The 14,915-nt window shown below is 45.0% G+C and overlaps 1 protein-coding gene and 1 long non-coding RNA gene across 6 annotated transcripts in view; one reads left to right on the top strand and one right to left on the bottom strand.

Annotated features, from left to right (window-relative positions):
* The window catches only part of IGSF11 (immunoglobulin superfamily member 11), a 146,948-nt gene that overhangs the window by 101,307 nt on the left and 30,726 nt on the right, over window positions 1-14,915 (top strand). The window contains exon 1 of one of the 4 annotated variants that reach the window (XM_039501609.1): window positions 10,735-10,785. The exons of the other annotated variants lie outside the window; for them this stretch is intronic. The gene's annotated coding sequence lies outside the window, so the exon portion shown is untranslated. Of the gene's footprint in view, window positions 1-10,734; window positions 10,786-14,915 lie in introns of those variants that run through there. 4 annotated transcript variants of the gene reach the window in all.
* Window positions 867-14,063, bottom strand: LOC120383504. Of its 2 annotated transcripts, none has more exons than XR_005588482.1 (4): window positions 14,008-14,063; window positions 13,356-13,437; window positions 6,844-6,921; window positions 867-1,048 (listed from the first exon to the last, which is right to left on the bottom strand). It is a non-coding gene; the product is annotated as an uncharacterized LOC120383504 (long non-coding RNA). The 2 variants fall into 2 exon arrangements; XR_005588483.1 differs by having other exon boundaries at window positions 13,356-13,474; window positions 14,008-14,041.

The raw sequence follows: 14,915 nt of genomic DNA, 5'->3' as shown, positions 1-14,915 counted from the left end.
CGCACGCCTACCTTGAATGCGCCAGGTTGCAGCCCCTGTTCTGGCTCCTCCAGAACCTCTTGTTGAGGTTCTGGCTGCACTTTTCCCCACACCTGTTCCTTCATGCACACCCCATCCGTGGCCCCACAAAGTCACGAGACCTCCTCGTCAACCTCCTCCTGGCTCTGGGCAAACTTTCCATCTACACTACCAGGAGGAGGATGCTGGACGAAGGGGTGCTCTGCAACTGTGGAGGCTATTTCCGTTCCTCCCTAGTTTCACGCATCCGGGCAGAGTTCCACTGGGCAGTGTCCGCTGGCTCCCTCGACACCTTTGAGGAGCAGTGGGCACTGTCTGGGGTTCTTTGCTTGGTGTCCCTATCCGGTACCCTCGTTTTGAACCTCTAACCTTCACCTCACTCCCTGATTTTCTCATTTGTTGTCCCCCGCGTTCATTTGGTCCCTGGGTCCAGTGATCCCTCCAGCTAGAAGCTGGGGGAGGGGCCTTTAGAAGTGGGCAGGCGCAACCTCCCAGATTTCCAATACGACTACACCTGCCCAGAGCCACAGAGAGGTGAAGTGACTGGCCCAAGGTCATACAGTGAGCCTCTGACAGAGCTAGATGTCTACAGTGATGTAGGGTGCCTGTCCTATGACATAACAGAAAAGACCTTTCTCCATTCCCTACACAATCACCCTTCTGATGTTTAAAGCCCCAAATGTACATTCGCAGAAAGGTTTTGGTGCTAGAGTCTGAGATCACTTTTTGAATCAAGACACTGAGACTTGCCACTGAGGCACCAAAGCATCGGCTTTACTGCTCCTACCTGCACTACTTTAATGTACATCCACAGACCACACACTGAGCTCTCAAAATCCTGCCTAGCATGGATCAGATTTGGTTTAAAACTAGGGATGGATTTTCTGGGTCAGACTTTTCTTCCTTTGTCCCAAGGCCTGGTCAGAAATGTGGAGGGGAGCCCCCCAGATATTATAAACGGGGAGGCACTTCCTGCCTGCCATGATGCCCCATGATCCAGCGCGATCTTCTTTTCTGCCATCTATGTTCCCTAGGAGACCAGAACACAAGGACAGGTCACGGATTCTGAGCTGCTTTATTAGTACAGCCTAAGCAGTTAGTGGCTTTGTTCTGTGTGCAGTAGCCCTCCTCTTCCTCTTGCTCTAAGCCTTGGGAAAAGGGTTACAGCTCAGATGAATTGGGTAGGTTAAGTCCGTAGGCACTGAAGAGCTATATCTGGACAAATTTGGGGCTGCCCTGGATCCTGGCATCTGAGACCTCCAGCAGGGTTTTTCCCACCCCAACTCCTCAGATACACGCATGGAATAAAGCGATGTTTGGCTTTTCTGAGGATAACTGGCTGGGCACGGCAATGTCTGAAATAAATATAGTTTTGGAGGAGAATTCATTTCCCCTGAATTAATGCAGCCTGACACAGAGCACAGGAGCATGTGCCATCTGGTCAGATCTGACTTGATTTTCTGAACAAGGGGGAGGGTAAGTGATACTTTTATGAAGTGGAGTTGCAGCACAGGCAGAAACAGTAATCCCTTGGTACGGAAAATGCGAGATGCTAATCTGAAATTAAAATGGGTAAACACTCACAGGGCCAGTAAGGTCAAGAAGGTCAAAATGTTGATCTCTGAGGAAATGAACCTTTTTTTAATCTCCAGAAATCCTAGGCATAACTATCTAGTCCATTAGTTTAATAGGCACCTGTGTGTAGCGAGCTGTTCTTTTATTTCAGAACCAGGTTGTTCATTGTATGCGTAGAGTGTAATGTCATTTCCCCTCTTCTACTCCAGGAGTATAATTCAGTTCTCCTATATAGTCATGCAGAGTATGTAATGAAATGGCTAAATTCCTCCAATCCTTTCCACGGGGGTTGTGTGTGCGCGGGGTGTGTGTGTGTGTGTGTGTGGAGTGGAGTGGAGTGAGGGGGAATCGAAACTCTTCAGCTTGGTGCCATAATGTAAACCCTAATACTGCTCAAGATGAAGGCAATTCTCATTTAGCCCCAGCAGTGGGGACTTGTGTTTTTTGAAGCTGAAGGATCTGAGTTATACTCCCACTTCTGCTGTGGTGAAGTTCCTAATGGCCGTGTTATGTACTGCAATGACAAACGTGAAATCCTAGTTGGCCATGATTTTGTTATAAGCATGGATCACAAGGGCAGCCAGCTATTGAAGATTTAGTGGATAATGGCTTAGTGACCAGAGCCTATCTAAGAAAGGGACAGAAAGAGGCTGTCCCTCTTTCCAAGGAAAATAACAGGTGGAATGGCCCAGCTACTAGCAACTGTGCAACCATTGCCCTGGCGCACGGAACAGCTCCCATCAAGTTGAAATGTTTAGGGTGAGGAGGCAATAAATAACACATCTGACCTGCAGGACCATGACTAGAGAAGAGCTGAGTTGGAGAGGTGATCAAAAGCATCTGTCATGTGCAGTAAAATACTTGCTTGTACAGGGGGGTTCCCCCATAAAGGATGTAATACAGAAGCCCCCCTACCTCCTTTACCCTCCAAGAGGCTAGCAGAGGAGAGTTGCCCAGGGATAAAACCTGAATGGATCCCTAAAGTTAAGCTTGGAATGAAAAGTGTAACAACGCTTTTTGCTGTTGTCAGAAGTCGGTCTTTTATCCTCTATATGGGCCCAGCCACTATAATGGGCAATATGACTCCTTCATACGCATAAAGTCAGTAAATTACAATAGCTGTCAAGCTGACATCAGTGGTTCAAGGTGAGTTGGGTCTATAGGAGGAATAAGCTGAAGGGTGCTGTTTTATACAATTGCTTTTTAAAGTTAGCAGTGAATGTTGCTGCTCTTCTGCACCGGGCAGAGAGGGAGGGGGGATTCCCCACCCCCCCAATAACTGTTCATTTGTCACTAACCACAATGACCCTGGTGTAAAGCAAGGACAGAATCTCACCATGTTATGTGTTTTAGGTTGCTCCACTCATTCTTGGGTGCAGTAAATCTTACCTCCCGCACTGGGGAGAGGAGAGTAGCTTGTGAGGCTTGAATGACTGTAAGGAGTGTTGTTGTAACCGTGTCAGTCCCAGGACATGAGAGACACAGGTGGGTGAGGCAATGTGTTTTACTGACCCACTGCTGTTGGTGAGAGAGAGAAACTTTTGAGCTTACACAGAGTGCTTCTTCAGGTCTGGGAAACTACCTCAGAGTGTCACAGCTAAATACAAGGTGGAACTGATTGTTCAGCATATGTAGTTAACATGTTACAAACCTTGGATGAAGGATGCTATAGAAGAGCAAAATGTTATAAAGATGTGCCCTAAAGTCATGGTTTGGGCTCAGCTCATTGCTGAGAGATTCCAGCTGTGAACTCTGGCTCTGCATCCCTCCACAGTCCAGGGGTGTTAGGCTTTGGGGATTTAGTTCAGCTGTGTTTCTACAGAGCCTCAATCTCCACCTCACACCCTTTTCCCCAGGTCCCTCCTCATAGGCCTGGTCTACACTGGAGGGCAGGGGGGTGGTCGATGTAAGATACGCAACTTCAGCTACAGGACTAGTGTAGCTGAAGTCGATGTACCTTATTTCGACTTACCTCCCGTCCTCACGGCGCGGGATCGATGGCCGCGGCTCCACCGTCAACTCCGCTTCTGCCTCTCGCCCTGGTAGAGTTCCAGAGTCGATGGGAGTGTGTTTGGGGATTGATTTATCGCATCTAGACGAGATGCGATCTATCGATCCCTGATAGATCGATCGCTACCCGCCGATCCGGTGGGTAGTGTGGATGTACTCATAAATTCACTTCACTTCCCAGAAATGAGAGAAATCAACCACTCGTTCTCCTCCTCTACTCCACCTCCTTTACTACCAGCCTCATTTGCAAATCTGGAGCAGAACATCTGATAAAATCGTGCAGAGGTCTTTTATTAATGTTCGGCTAGCAACTGACCAGATGCCCCGGCCTGTGAAATAATCACCATCTGTTGATTGCAATTGTAATTGCAAGGCAAAAGCCAAAAGCCTGGAAGGTTTTTTCAGTGATGTAGTCAAAGAACTGCTGCTTGAAATTTCTGAATTAAAACAAAAGCCTCCTTTGCTGACCTGCTTTGGGTCAAGGCTTTAAAAAGAACACCATACCCTCTGAGGCCTGTGAATAGCTTTCCGGTTTTTCCCCTCCTCCTGGAGTTGCTTAGCTCGCCCCAGCCTCTCTTTCCTTGTGCTGTGTTGTGGCTGGAGTGCAGTATTACTATGTGCTGTGAAAGAGCCGATGCATTTCACCCTTGCTCTGGCTGTACTTTAGTGCAAAGCGAGTTTCTCTCTGCAATCGTGCTCACCGTATAGGTTTCTTCCATCTCTAACGTCTGTGGTTCTGTAAACCTCAGTGGTGAAAACTGGAGGTGCGGTGGGGGGTTGTTTTGGTTTTTTAGAATGTTGAAGGCAAAGGATCTTTCTCAACAGATGATTAATGATAAGAGTGTAGGACAAGGTTTGGGCCTATTTAAACTGTATGAAGAAAGCATGATGCGCTATAGGAGATCTAATCTGGTGTCCTGTCTCCGTTTGATTCTTAGGAGGCCAGTGACATGGCCATTTTGTGCAGTGTTGTATCTACTGGGGCAAGATTCAGAGATTCCTTTCTGCCATCCCATCCCACACATGTGATCAGTGGACAGCTGGAAGCATGAGTGGTCTGGGGGCAGGGAGTTTTATTACTGTATGTTTGTATAGTGCCAAGCACAATGAATCTCCGACCTTGTTGGCCTCTAGGCACTACCATAATATAAATGTTTATAATAATGATCATACTGAAAAATGGTGCTTGATGATCCTTAATATCTTCTCTTAACTCAATACACGTCTGTTAATGGTCATAAGATTCGAGAGCTACTGAAAAATCCAGCCTCGCTGTTTGCCTCTGCAGCAGTATGAATTCCACAGGGGGGACTACATGCTCCGTGAAGTGTCTGCTTTTCTTAAAAACAAATCGAACAAACAAACAAACCCATCGCTAAGCCTTTTTTGGTGTACGAAAGAATCAGATACATTGGAGAGACATAGATGACCTAGTTCCTGTTTGTGATCTCACTCATAACAACTTTATATTAGTGTAGCCCCATTGACTTCAGGGGAGTTACTGCTAATTTACACTGATGTAAAAGCAGAATCAGGGCCAACATATTGCAGCCTGATTTTCCTGTCTTAGTTTAATCCCATTACGCCTAGTTCTTACCCAGCTACCACTCTAAACAATCCCCCCAACTCCATAATATTGACATGCTTCAAACAACTTTGTATAGCTATTATGCCTGCTCCCTCTCAGTCCTTCCTTAGTAAAGGATGCACATTTAACCTTTTTTTGTCTTTTCTCATAAATCTCTGCAGTTCCCTGATCAATTTTGCTGCTCTTCTGTGAATTCCCTCCAATTTGCCATTCATTGTGGGTAACAGGATGAGCAAAACTAAATTCCTAGGGTGGTTGCACCAAAGGTGTGCAGAAACGGTCTATTCTCTCCCTATGTCATGATGTGATCCCTCCGTATACACAGCCCACAACCCCAAACTGCATGAGCTTCTTTTGCTTCAATGTCACAAGCTCATTTCTTATTTGCTGCTTTCTGTTCACCCTGATCTCTTTTAACATGATTGCTTTCCTGTTTTCTCCCTCTCATTCAGTATCTGTGTTCTGGATTATTGTTCTCCAGGGGTATCAGCTGCATTTTCCCAAGATTAATCTCATTTTGTTGTGTTCAGCCTATGTTTCTAGTGTGTCTAGTTTCCTTTGCATTATGGCTCCTCTCCTGCAAAGATTTATGTACGTGCTTAATTTTCAGTTAGTTTATTGCAGTTACTTGTATGCTCATATTATTCACATGTGTAAAGTTATGGATGTACATTTGTACTTGCTTACAGTTGAAGATGTCTTTGAAGCATGAAGGCCTGTTTCTCTGTCCACCCTGGCATTTTTTTTTTAAAGAACATCAGGGTTGGAAGGGACCTCAGGAGGTCATCAAGTCCAACCCCCTGCTCAAAGCAGGACCCATCCCCAGACAGATTTTTGCCCAGGATCCCAAAATGCCCCCCTCAAGGATTGAAGTCACAGCCCTGGGTTTAGCCGGCCAATGCTCAAACCACTGAGCTATCCCTCCCCCCATGCTTGCCACTTGAGTGTCATCTGCAAATTCACTGACATGCTGTGACTTCCTTTTGACTTTCCTTCCTTCCACTGGTTTAATAGACGGGACCTGAGAACAATCCCCATGGTACCCTATTAGACACCTCTCCTCCAAATGATACTTTATTTACAGTCCTTCCACCAGTTTTCAATCCACTGGATAGTGTTCTGTCCAAGAGGATGCAGCATCATATGCATCACTAAAATCCCCAAACAGCCCGTTTCCACTTTCCCTTCATATGCTAACTGTATTATTGTACCACAAAGATGGTTCTCTTCTCTAGGTGCTTAATGATCTTTTTTTCTCTTTAATATATGTTCTATTATTTTACTAGGAATAGAAACTAGACTTACAGTAAAATAATTGCTTTAATTTTCTTAATAATAATTTTCTTTGAAAATCAGTATGACATTTGCTATTCTTCAGTCTTCTGGAAATGCCCTACTTCTCTGTGGTTTTTCAGATTTATATGTCGGAGATACAGTAAGTTTGTTAGCTAGTTCCCTTAACAACAGTCTAGGACTCCAATCCTGCAGATACTTAAACATGTGCTTAACTTTACACTTTGTGAGTAGTGAAAGAGACTGTTCACAGTGAATGAAGTTAAGCAGGTGCATCCATCTTTGCAAGATCAGGATGTTGGATGTTGCTTACTGTATCTGGACTAGCTGATTTGTAAAAGTTCCAAGTGTTTCCTTACTTGCTGTTTTTCAGTAGCGATGTCTGAGAAGCTTTTCCTCCCTTCCTTTCTAGTCCAAATTTCTTCTTCCTTTTTCTTCTTATAAAGACAGATTTAAAAAAGCTGCTCAGTCATTTTCGAATCATTAATTTCATCCCCATCCTCATGTATTAATGAACCTACCTTCTTTCAGGCACATCTTTCCCCCCTAATGAATTTGTAAATCCCTTCTTATTTCCTTTAGCGCCTTAGGCAGCATAAACTCATTTGCTTTTTTCTTCTTCTTCTGCCCTTATCTTTTCCCTGCAGCCTTAACTGACTTGGTGTATTCTTGTTTGGTCCCATTCTCCCTTTCAATTTCCATTTCCAGTAAGGATTTTTTAAAAACGATTGCTTTATGACAAGGTGTGGGTTAGAACTCACGGCCGTATGGCACAGTGAAGTATAAGTGTGTTATTCAAAAGTCTTGGGTGGTGGCGTCTCCTCAGGGACAATTTATATTAGCAACAGTCATCTGGTTGCAGTGCTAGAGTAGCTCCACTCTTAGAGTGCCCTCACCATTTACAAAGCTCAGCCCATTGTCTGGGTAGACGGAATGCCAGCAATCTTGGAAGTGGGAAATGCTTGAGTACATCAGTGCTCATCTTCCTTCTCTTTTGTTTCTGAACCGCTTCATCCTCTACCTTACGAGATGTGTCAGCAGTTTATGCTAGATTTGAACTGTGAAAGCTTCTCTTCTTTCCTTCGTATGTACTTTAAAACCCGACTAGTTTTGAAGCTAGTGTAGGAGATCAGCAGTATCCTTCCTGGTTAAGAGGAGACCACAGAAACCAAACAAAGAATAATTAGCCAGTGAGTGTTTCAACCAGTTGTTGTTCAGAGGAAGGTTGAATGTTGGGAGGAACAGTGTGGGAGAAGCCCAGGACTGACTGAATGAATTCCCTTAATACAGGGTCATTGTGTGAGATAGCTCCTTCTCCTAGTCATTTTCTCCTTGTAGACTTTCTTTAGGTACAGATTCACCATGTTGTCATACTGTATAACACAAGCATGGCATTAGTACCCCACTGGTGTGCAAGGAAGCTGTGATCATCACATTTAACATCAGGACAGGTGGCAAATCCTTGTGGACTTTAAGGCCAGAAGGGACCATTGTGCTAATCTAGTCTGACCTCCTGCATGTTGCAGGCCACAGAACCTCAGCCACCCACTCCTGTAATAGACCCCTAACTTCTGGCTGAGTTCCTGAAGTCCTCAAATAATGATTTAAAGAATTCAGGTTACAGAGAAGCCACAATTTACCCTAGCTCAAACTAGCAAGTGACCTGTGCCCCATGCTACAGAGGAAGGCAACCCCCCGCCCCCCACACACCTCCCCAGGGTATCTGCCAATATGACCAAGGGGAAAATTCCTTCCTAGCACCAAATACAGCGATCAGTTAGACCATGTGCATGTTGGTGACACCCACCAGCCGGACACCTGGGAAATAATTCTCTGTCATAGCTGAGGGCCTTATCCATCTAGTGTCCCGTCTCCAGTCATTGGAGATATTTGCTGCTAGAAGTCGCAGGTGGGCCACATGCCATTGTAGGCAGTTTCATCATACCATCCCCTCCAAAACTTTATCAAGCTCAGTCTTAAAACAAGATAGGTTTTTGCTCCCACTGCTCCCATTGGAAAGCTGTTCCAGGACTTCACTCATCTTTCCACAGCATATTTGGGGGAGAAAGGTTGAGAAGGGCTGTAAGAGGAGTTGCCTTGTGAAGTCCAGATATGAATAAAATATGGAGATTGAATTCTGAGTGCTCATCAGAAGAGGGTGATATTCGGCCATTAAATACAGGATGGTCTAGTAGCCAAAGCACATGCCTGTGACTTACACTATCTGGGGTCTGTTCTCAGCTTTGTCATTGACCTCCTGAGAGACCTTGGGTGAGTCACTTCTCCTCTTTCCTTTGCCACCTCTAAAATATGGATAATGATGCTCACCGAGGGGCTGCAAGGTTTGGTTCCTGAATGGCAGTGAAGGGCTCTGAGCCCCTGGAATAGAATGGCACAATGTACCTTTATTACAGACATTCCTTAGGAGCACTTTGCTGGAGCAGGGCGAGAGGGGGCAAGGCCTAACGTTCAGCAATTCATTATTTTCTGTTGAGTCTGTTGTTTCAGTTATTCTCTAATGGGTTGTTTTCACCCGCCTTCTCCCTCCCCTGTCACTGTGTTGGAGCTGTTGCTATGCAGAGGGTTATGGATAAGTAAAGCATAATGAGGTCACAAATTCTCATGCTCATCTGAGACCAAAATAATACCACCCACCGCTACCCTCTTCTCCTTGCATCTCTCTCCTCCCGAAGGTGGACAACCCCAAACAGACTCATGCAACCTGCAGAGCAGTGGCAGGGGGTCCCAAAGCGATGTGGGTTTTTTTTAAAGGACGTAGTAACTCATGCTTCCCTCTCATATTCTTCTCAAGTGTCTGGCATGAGAAAGCATTGGGCCTGATCCATGCTGTGGGCATTCACTCATGGAAATGTACTTCTGTGAGGCTTTTGTTTACATGCGGGAGAGAGAAGCTTAGAGAAGAAACCTGGCACAGAGCAGTTGGGATTCGGTTAATCTGCTTACAAATACATTAATCAGAGGATCAGATGCTGTCAACAATACTCCTCTTCCCCCTTGCTCTCTTTCCCTCCTTCTGTGTCGTCCCCCCTCTGTCTGTTCCTACTCCTCACTCCCTGACCCTGAAAGTCAGTGGGTAATGAAGCACAAGGAGATTAAAACAAAATTAACAACTAAAATATAAATCCTGGATCTAAATGAAAATTAAAAATGGGTCTTTGGCTGTTTATTTAAGATTCTAAAAATAGCTCCAAGTCTCAGCCAAATTGAAGGTAGCAAGACTTTCCCTGGAAATCACAAGGATAATGGGGAGTTCACAGCAGATAATCATATAACTGCTGTCCACCCTGTTCCCCCACTGAGCATGGCACTGCAGAATAGACTCATTGATTCACTGCACTGGGTCATAGCACCATCCTGGCACAATGTCATGATGCAGCTACATTGTGTCGTTACTAGAGAAGGGTCCACTCAAAACCCACAGCTCCTGTTGACTGCAGCTGGACTTCTGGGTGCTCAGCATCTCAGAAAACTGGGCCCTAGTGGTTTAAAGTTAGGCACCCAAAATTTGAGGAAAATGTAGTAGATGTTTTTGGAAAAATTGGGCATTAGCCTCTTGGTACTGCAGTTTCTATATCTGTACAGCGGAGGTAATGGTGCTGATTTAGCACACAGGAGTGTTGCCTCTGTGGATAATGAGCTACCTGGCTGTTTCAGTGGTGTATTATTAGCAGCAGATTCCATGGCATCTCACTACCTCTCCAGATGGCCTCATGCAGATTTGGAAGAGGAGGGGGGACAGGATGGATTCCTGTGGCAACATGTAATTGAGGCTTTTGGAGGAAAAGGATACGTTGCCAATCACCACTTTGTGGATCCTTTTGGAGAAAAATGATTGGAGTCATTGTAGTAATGTCTGTATGCCCCAGCTATGTGAGAGAAGTGGGACAATAATCGTGGTTCTCTTTGTGGGACGCTGCAGAGAGATTTAGAAGTAGGAGGATTGTGGCCTCTACCATCTCCAGAAAGAGGTGGTGCATTAGTGTTTCTTGGGCCGTCCTCATTCCATGCTCAGCTGGGAAGCGAACAGCATGTTGGCTGACATTGCACATTGTCATAAATAAACAAATAGTTAAGGGTTAAGGTCTCTTTTACCTGTAAAGGGTTAACATGCAGTAGCTGATGACCACCTGACCAGAGAACCAATCAAAGACAACATAATTTCAAATCTCTGTGGAGGGAAGCCTTTGTCTGTGTTCCTTGTTTGCTCAGAGCTCTCTTTGGATCTAAGAGAGGTCAGTCATGTCTCCAAGTTCTTCTGGAGTAGTTTCTACTATTTAATAGTGAGTATTAATTAGAAAGGCGGATTAGTCTTTTGAGTTGCTTTCTATATTTGCAATTGTGTGTTTGCTAAAGGAAATTCTTTATTCCTGTTTGCTGATATTGCTTTTACTGAGAAAGGGGGAGGGGGAATTCTCTCCAGAAATTGATAATTTTAGACCCTGTGTATTGTTCCAGCTTGGTATCACAGAGACAGTTACTTTCTTTTTATTCTTTAATAAATTCTGTTCTTTTCTTTGGACTTGGTTAATTCCTTCTTTTGTGGACATTCAAGGGAAGGGGAGGGGGAGGTGAGTCCCTCTTTGTGTTGAATCAAGGATTTGACTCGGGGTAATCTCTCCAGAGCAGGCTGGAGAGAGGGAAGAGGGGAGGGGAACTGGCTGTTTCTCTCTCTCTGGTGAGATTCAAGGTGTTTGGATCTGTGTTCCCCAGGGGAAGTTTTTGGGGGAACAGGGAGTGTGTCAGACACTTAAAAACTGACTGGTGGCAGTGAGAACCAGATCTAAACTAGGATTTTTAAGTTTAGATAAATTCATGCAGGTCCCCACATTGGAACCCAACAGCTCCAAGTGGGGGTGAGACCTATGACACACATTGTTGAAGATTGCCTGCCACTGCTTTGTCAATGATTTTGTCTAGGAATGGGAGGTTGGAGATGGTGAAAAGATTGGAGAGGTTTTCTGCATCAAAGACTGGTTTTGTGTGGATCAGGCAATGGTTTTCATGGAGGTGGGCACGTTTATGTCTCTGAAGAAGGTATTGATTATTCCTGTTAGCAGTGGGTACAGTTGTTCTTCATTGGCTTTCATCAGCCAGGAGAGGCATAGATCTATTTTGTAGGTGGTGATACCATGGGGCACAGGAGATCAAACACAGGGTATCCTTGGAAGTTGCATAGATGCTGGAGAACACCTGGGGAAGAGGAAAAGGAGAAATTCCCCCGAGGAACCATTTGTTCCTTCCGCTCCCCTGAGCTCTGAGAAAAAAAATGATCTCAATCTCCAGAGTGCTTACTGGCTAATAACGATATCCTGGGCTAATGAGTCATGTGCTGGGAACCGCTGGGCCTTGGGACACAGCAATGGCAGGGTGCACAGTTACTGCCTACTTAGTACCTAGGGAATGAGAAGCCCCCTCCAGATCCCATTGTAATATTATTCAGACAGCCCCCTGGGTGGGGAACAGGCTCCCCTGAGCCCTCATCACAGATCCCTGGGTTCAAATCTGGAGCTCACCGCTAGGCCAGGCAGGCAAGCTGAGCAGCCTCTCCAGAAGGCACGCATCACAGAGCTTTTTACCCAAGCAGGAGTCTGAAGCCAGACCCAGCTCTTTGCCTTGTGGGGAGAGCGGAAGAGATGAACGAAAGAGAGAAGGGCAGAGCATGAGCAATGGAAAGGTCAGGTTCCAGGAGCCAGTGTATGATCCCAGCACTAGGTTGGGCAGCAGGTCCGTTACTTTGGCAGGGTCTTCGTCTGGAAGCCATTAGGAATCCTAGGTTCCTTCTGCCTTTCATCTCACAGGTTAGCTGCTGTGGACATCAGGAGCTCTGGAGGATCTGAGCTTCATTGAGACCTTGGTGTGTGGGTGGGAGGAGTGGGAGTGGATATCATGTACTGAAGCTAACCAAGACCTTTGGTTCGCTTGTGTTCGAATAATTGAGATTTGATTGTTGGTTCATGGACATTACAATGGCCTGCAGAGCTTGTAAGCGTGTGTCAGCCAAACAGATCTAAATTTGTTCTCTGATTTTTAATTTAGTTCCGTTTCTTTAAAAGCCCAGACAAACTGAATTTTTGAAATTATGATTAATGCAATGGTAAGGTTGCAAAATCAAGTGCTCAAAGCTCAAGAAAGCCCAAGAGAGGAAAGCTCCTTCCATAATGTTAATTTGGCCATGTGGCACACATGCAGCATTATCTTCTTCTTAAATGGTTTTTTTATTAATTTATCACAAAAAACAACACAGCAAAATCCACTGCAGCGAGCAAGCTATTACTACTGACACCCAGACAAAGGAATGCATGCATATGTATCCATTGCTTTTTGCTTTTAATTGTTGTTTTTCTTCAAACAGATGGTATTTTGAAGTCCTGTTTTCTATATTTAAATGTACAGTTCCATGTTTCATTCTCAGCTATTGATGCATAATTATAAATGGTACAGGATGTACAGTGTGGCTGAGTTAATGTTTCAGGGGAACATTTAACCTTAAGAATCTCCTGACCCTTGATGTAACATTAAAGCTGCATCCATGTTAGTTCCCTGCAGTCACACATTAAACATATTTGCTTTTGCTTATTTAAGGCTCAGTCCAAATCCCAGTGAAGTCAACAAAAAGACCCCCCCCCAACTTCATTTGGAGTTCCATTGGGTCATTAAACTTGACATTGTGTTGGGTGGGGGAAGGGGCTAGAGTAAGGGGCACTGTGCTCCCATATCTTCCCCTTTCTCCTTAAATCAGAGAGAGAGCTCACCCTCCTCTTCCTTTCCTCAGATCCCTCCATATCTTCATTTGGTGGTGAAGTTTACAGGGACCAAAGTTTCCTGCCAATCGGAGTAGCAGCACCCCTACCTGCATCTTCATTCTTTCTTCTTTAGGAAGATATGTGCCTGTGTTGGTTCTCCGTCTTCTGCTTCCTCCAGTTGTCCCAACCCTGCAGGGGAAATGGGAGATCCTGCCACCAGATTCCTCTATTGTGGTCAGAATTAATGAAAACAGAACAGTTCAACGTTGCATTTACACCCCCCCACACACAGCCCCACACCCCCGCCCCTCCCCACACACGTCCGTCTGGCTGGCCATGAACCTGTCTGGGGACATGGACTCTTTGCAGATAGATGTATTCTTTGGTCTCCATTCGATACCCCAGGCCATCTCTCCCCCAGACAAGATGATGCATTGTCAATTCACCACGTGACATCAATACCCATAACAACATAATAGCCACCAGAATGGGTAAGATTGCCTTCCTACACTGGTCTGCTTTAACCACTGGTGTTCTAGTAACTTCAGGCCTCTTCATCCCATCAAGCTAGAGGTGCTGATCCCATAACCTCCCATAGGCCTGCACCTTAGCATAAGTCTGGAAATCTAGAGGTGCTGAGTCAATAACTTCACAAAGTCCTATGCCTTGGCTTTAGCCCAACAAGCAACAAGTGCTGAGCAAAAGACCTCACAGGAGCTGTGTGTAGACATTCCAGCTAGGTTGAGATGCTGAGCTTACAAATTCCTGCATCTTGGCTTCACCCCAGCAGGCTAGAGGGACTGACCCAATAAACCTCACAGGCATGTGCCTTGATATCAGCCCAGCATACGAAACTTCTCTGCCACTGACCTCACACAGGACGGAGCTTGACATCAGATCAGCAAGTGAGCGGTGCTGAATCAGTGAGCTCACAAAGGCCTATGACTTACCACCATCACAAATGGTACATTTGCTGAGTAGATCTGGTCCAAATTTTTCATTCAAAAATATCTGTTGATGAAAATTGGCTTTTTTTTATTAATCAAAAATGGTCACGGACATTTGTGTTTCAGAGTTTTCCAATTTTTCTATGAAAAGCTGAAAAATGTTCAGGTTTGAGGGTTTGGGTTTTTTGGAGTTTTCTCCCATTTATTTTCTTTATTTCCATTTTCCTTTTTCCATTTTGCCACCAGAAAAATGGCGGGGGGTGGGGAACGGAGCAGTAAATTTGGAGAAAAAGGGGAAACAAGATGAAAGCCAAAAATGTTTGTTTTTTCATCAAAATTTTTTCACAGAAAATTTGTTTGCTTTTCTTTTCAATTCCCTTTTCTTTTCCTTCCCTTTGCTCTTCCTCTCCATTTACTTGTATCCCTCTTTTCCATTCTCTCGCTTTCCTTCCATCATAGCAGTCACTTGCTCCTTTCACGGAAAAAGAAATGGCTCATCAGCCACCTGAGAACTTATCTGCAAAATGTATTTTAGAAAACAAAGCAATTCCCCTATTTTGACCAGTTCTAGTGCTGAGCCTGAAGCCCATCATGTAGACTTGTGCTCCACTCTCATTCCTGACGACTACAGCTGCTATGCCGGTGACCTCATTGAGGCCTGAGCCTTGACATCTGCCAGCAAGAGGGAACTCCTGAATGACAGAGCTCACGGAGGCCTGT

This window comes from Mauremys reevesii, linkage group 1 (genome assembly GCF_016161935.1).
Source record: "Mauremys reevesii isolate NIE-2019 linkage group 1, ASM1616193v1, whole genome shotgun sequence".
In the NCBI taxonomy this organism is placed as follows: Eukaryota; Metazoa; Chordata; order Testudines; family Geoemydidae; genus Mauremys; species Mauremys reevesii.
This window is presented reverse-complemented; position numbering and strand designations above follow the sequence as displayed.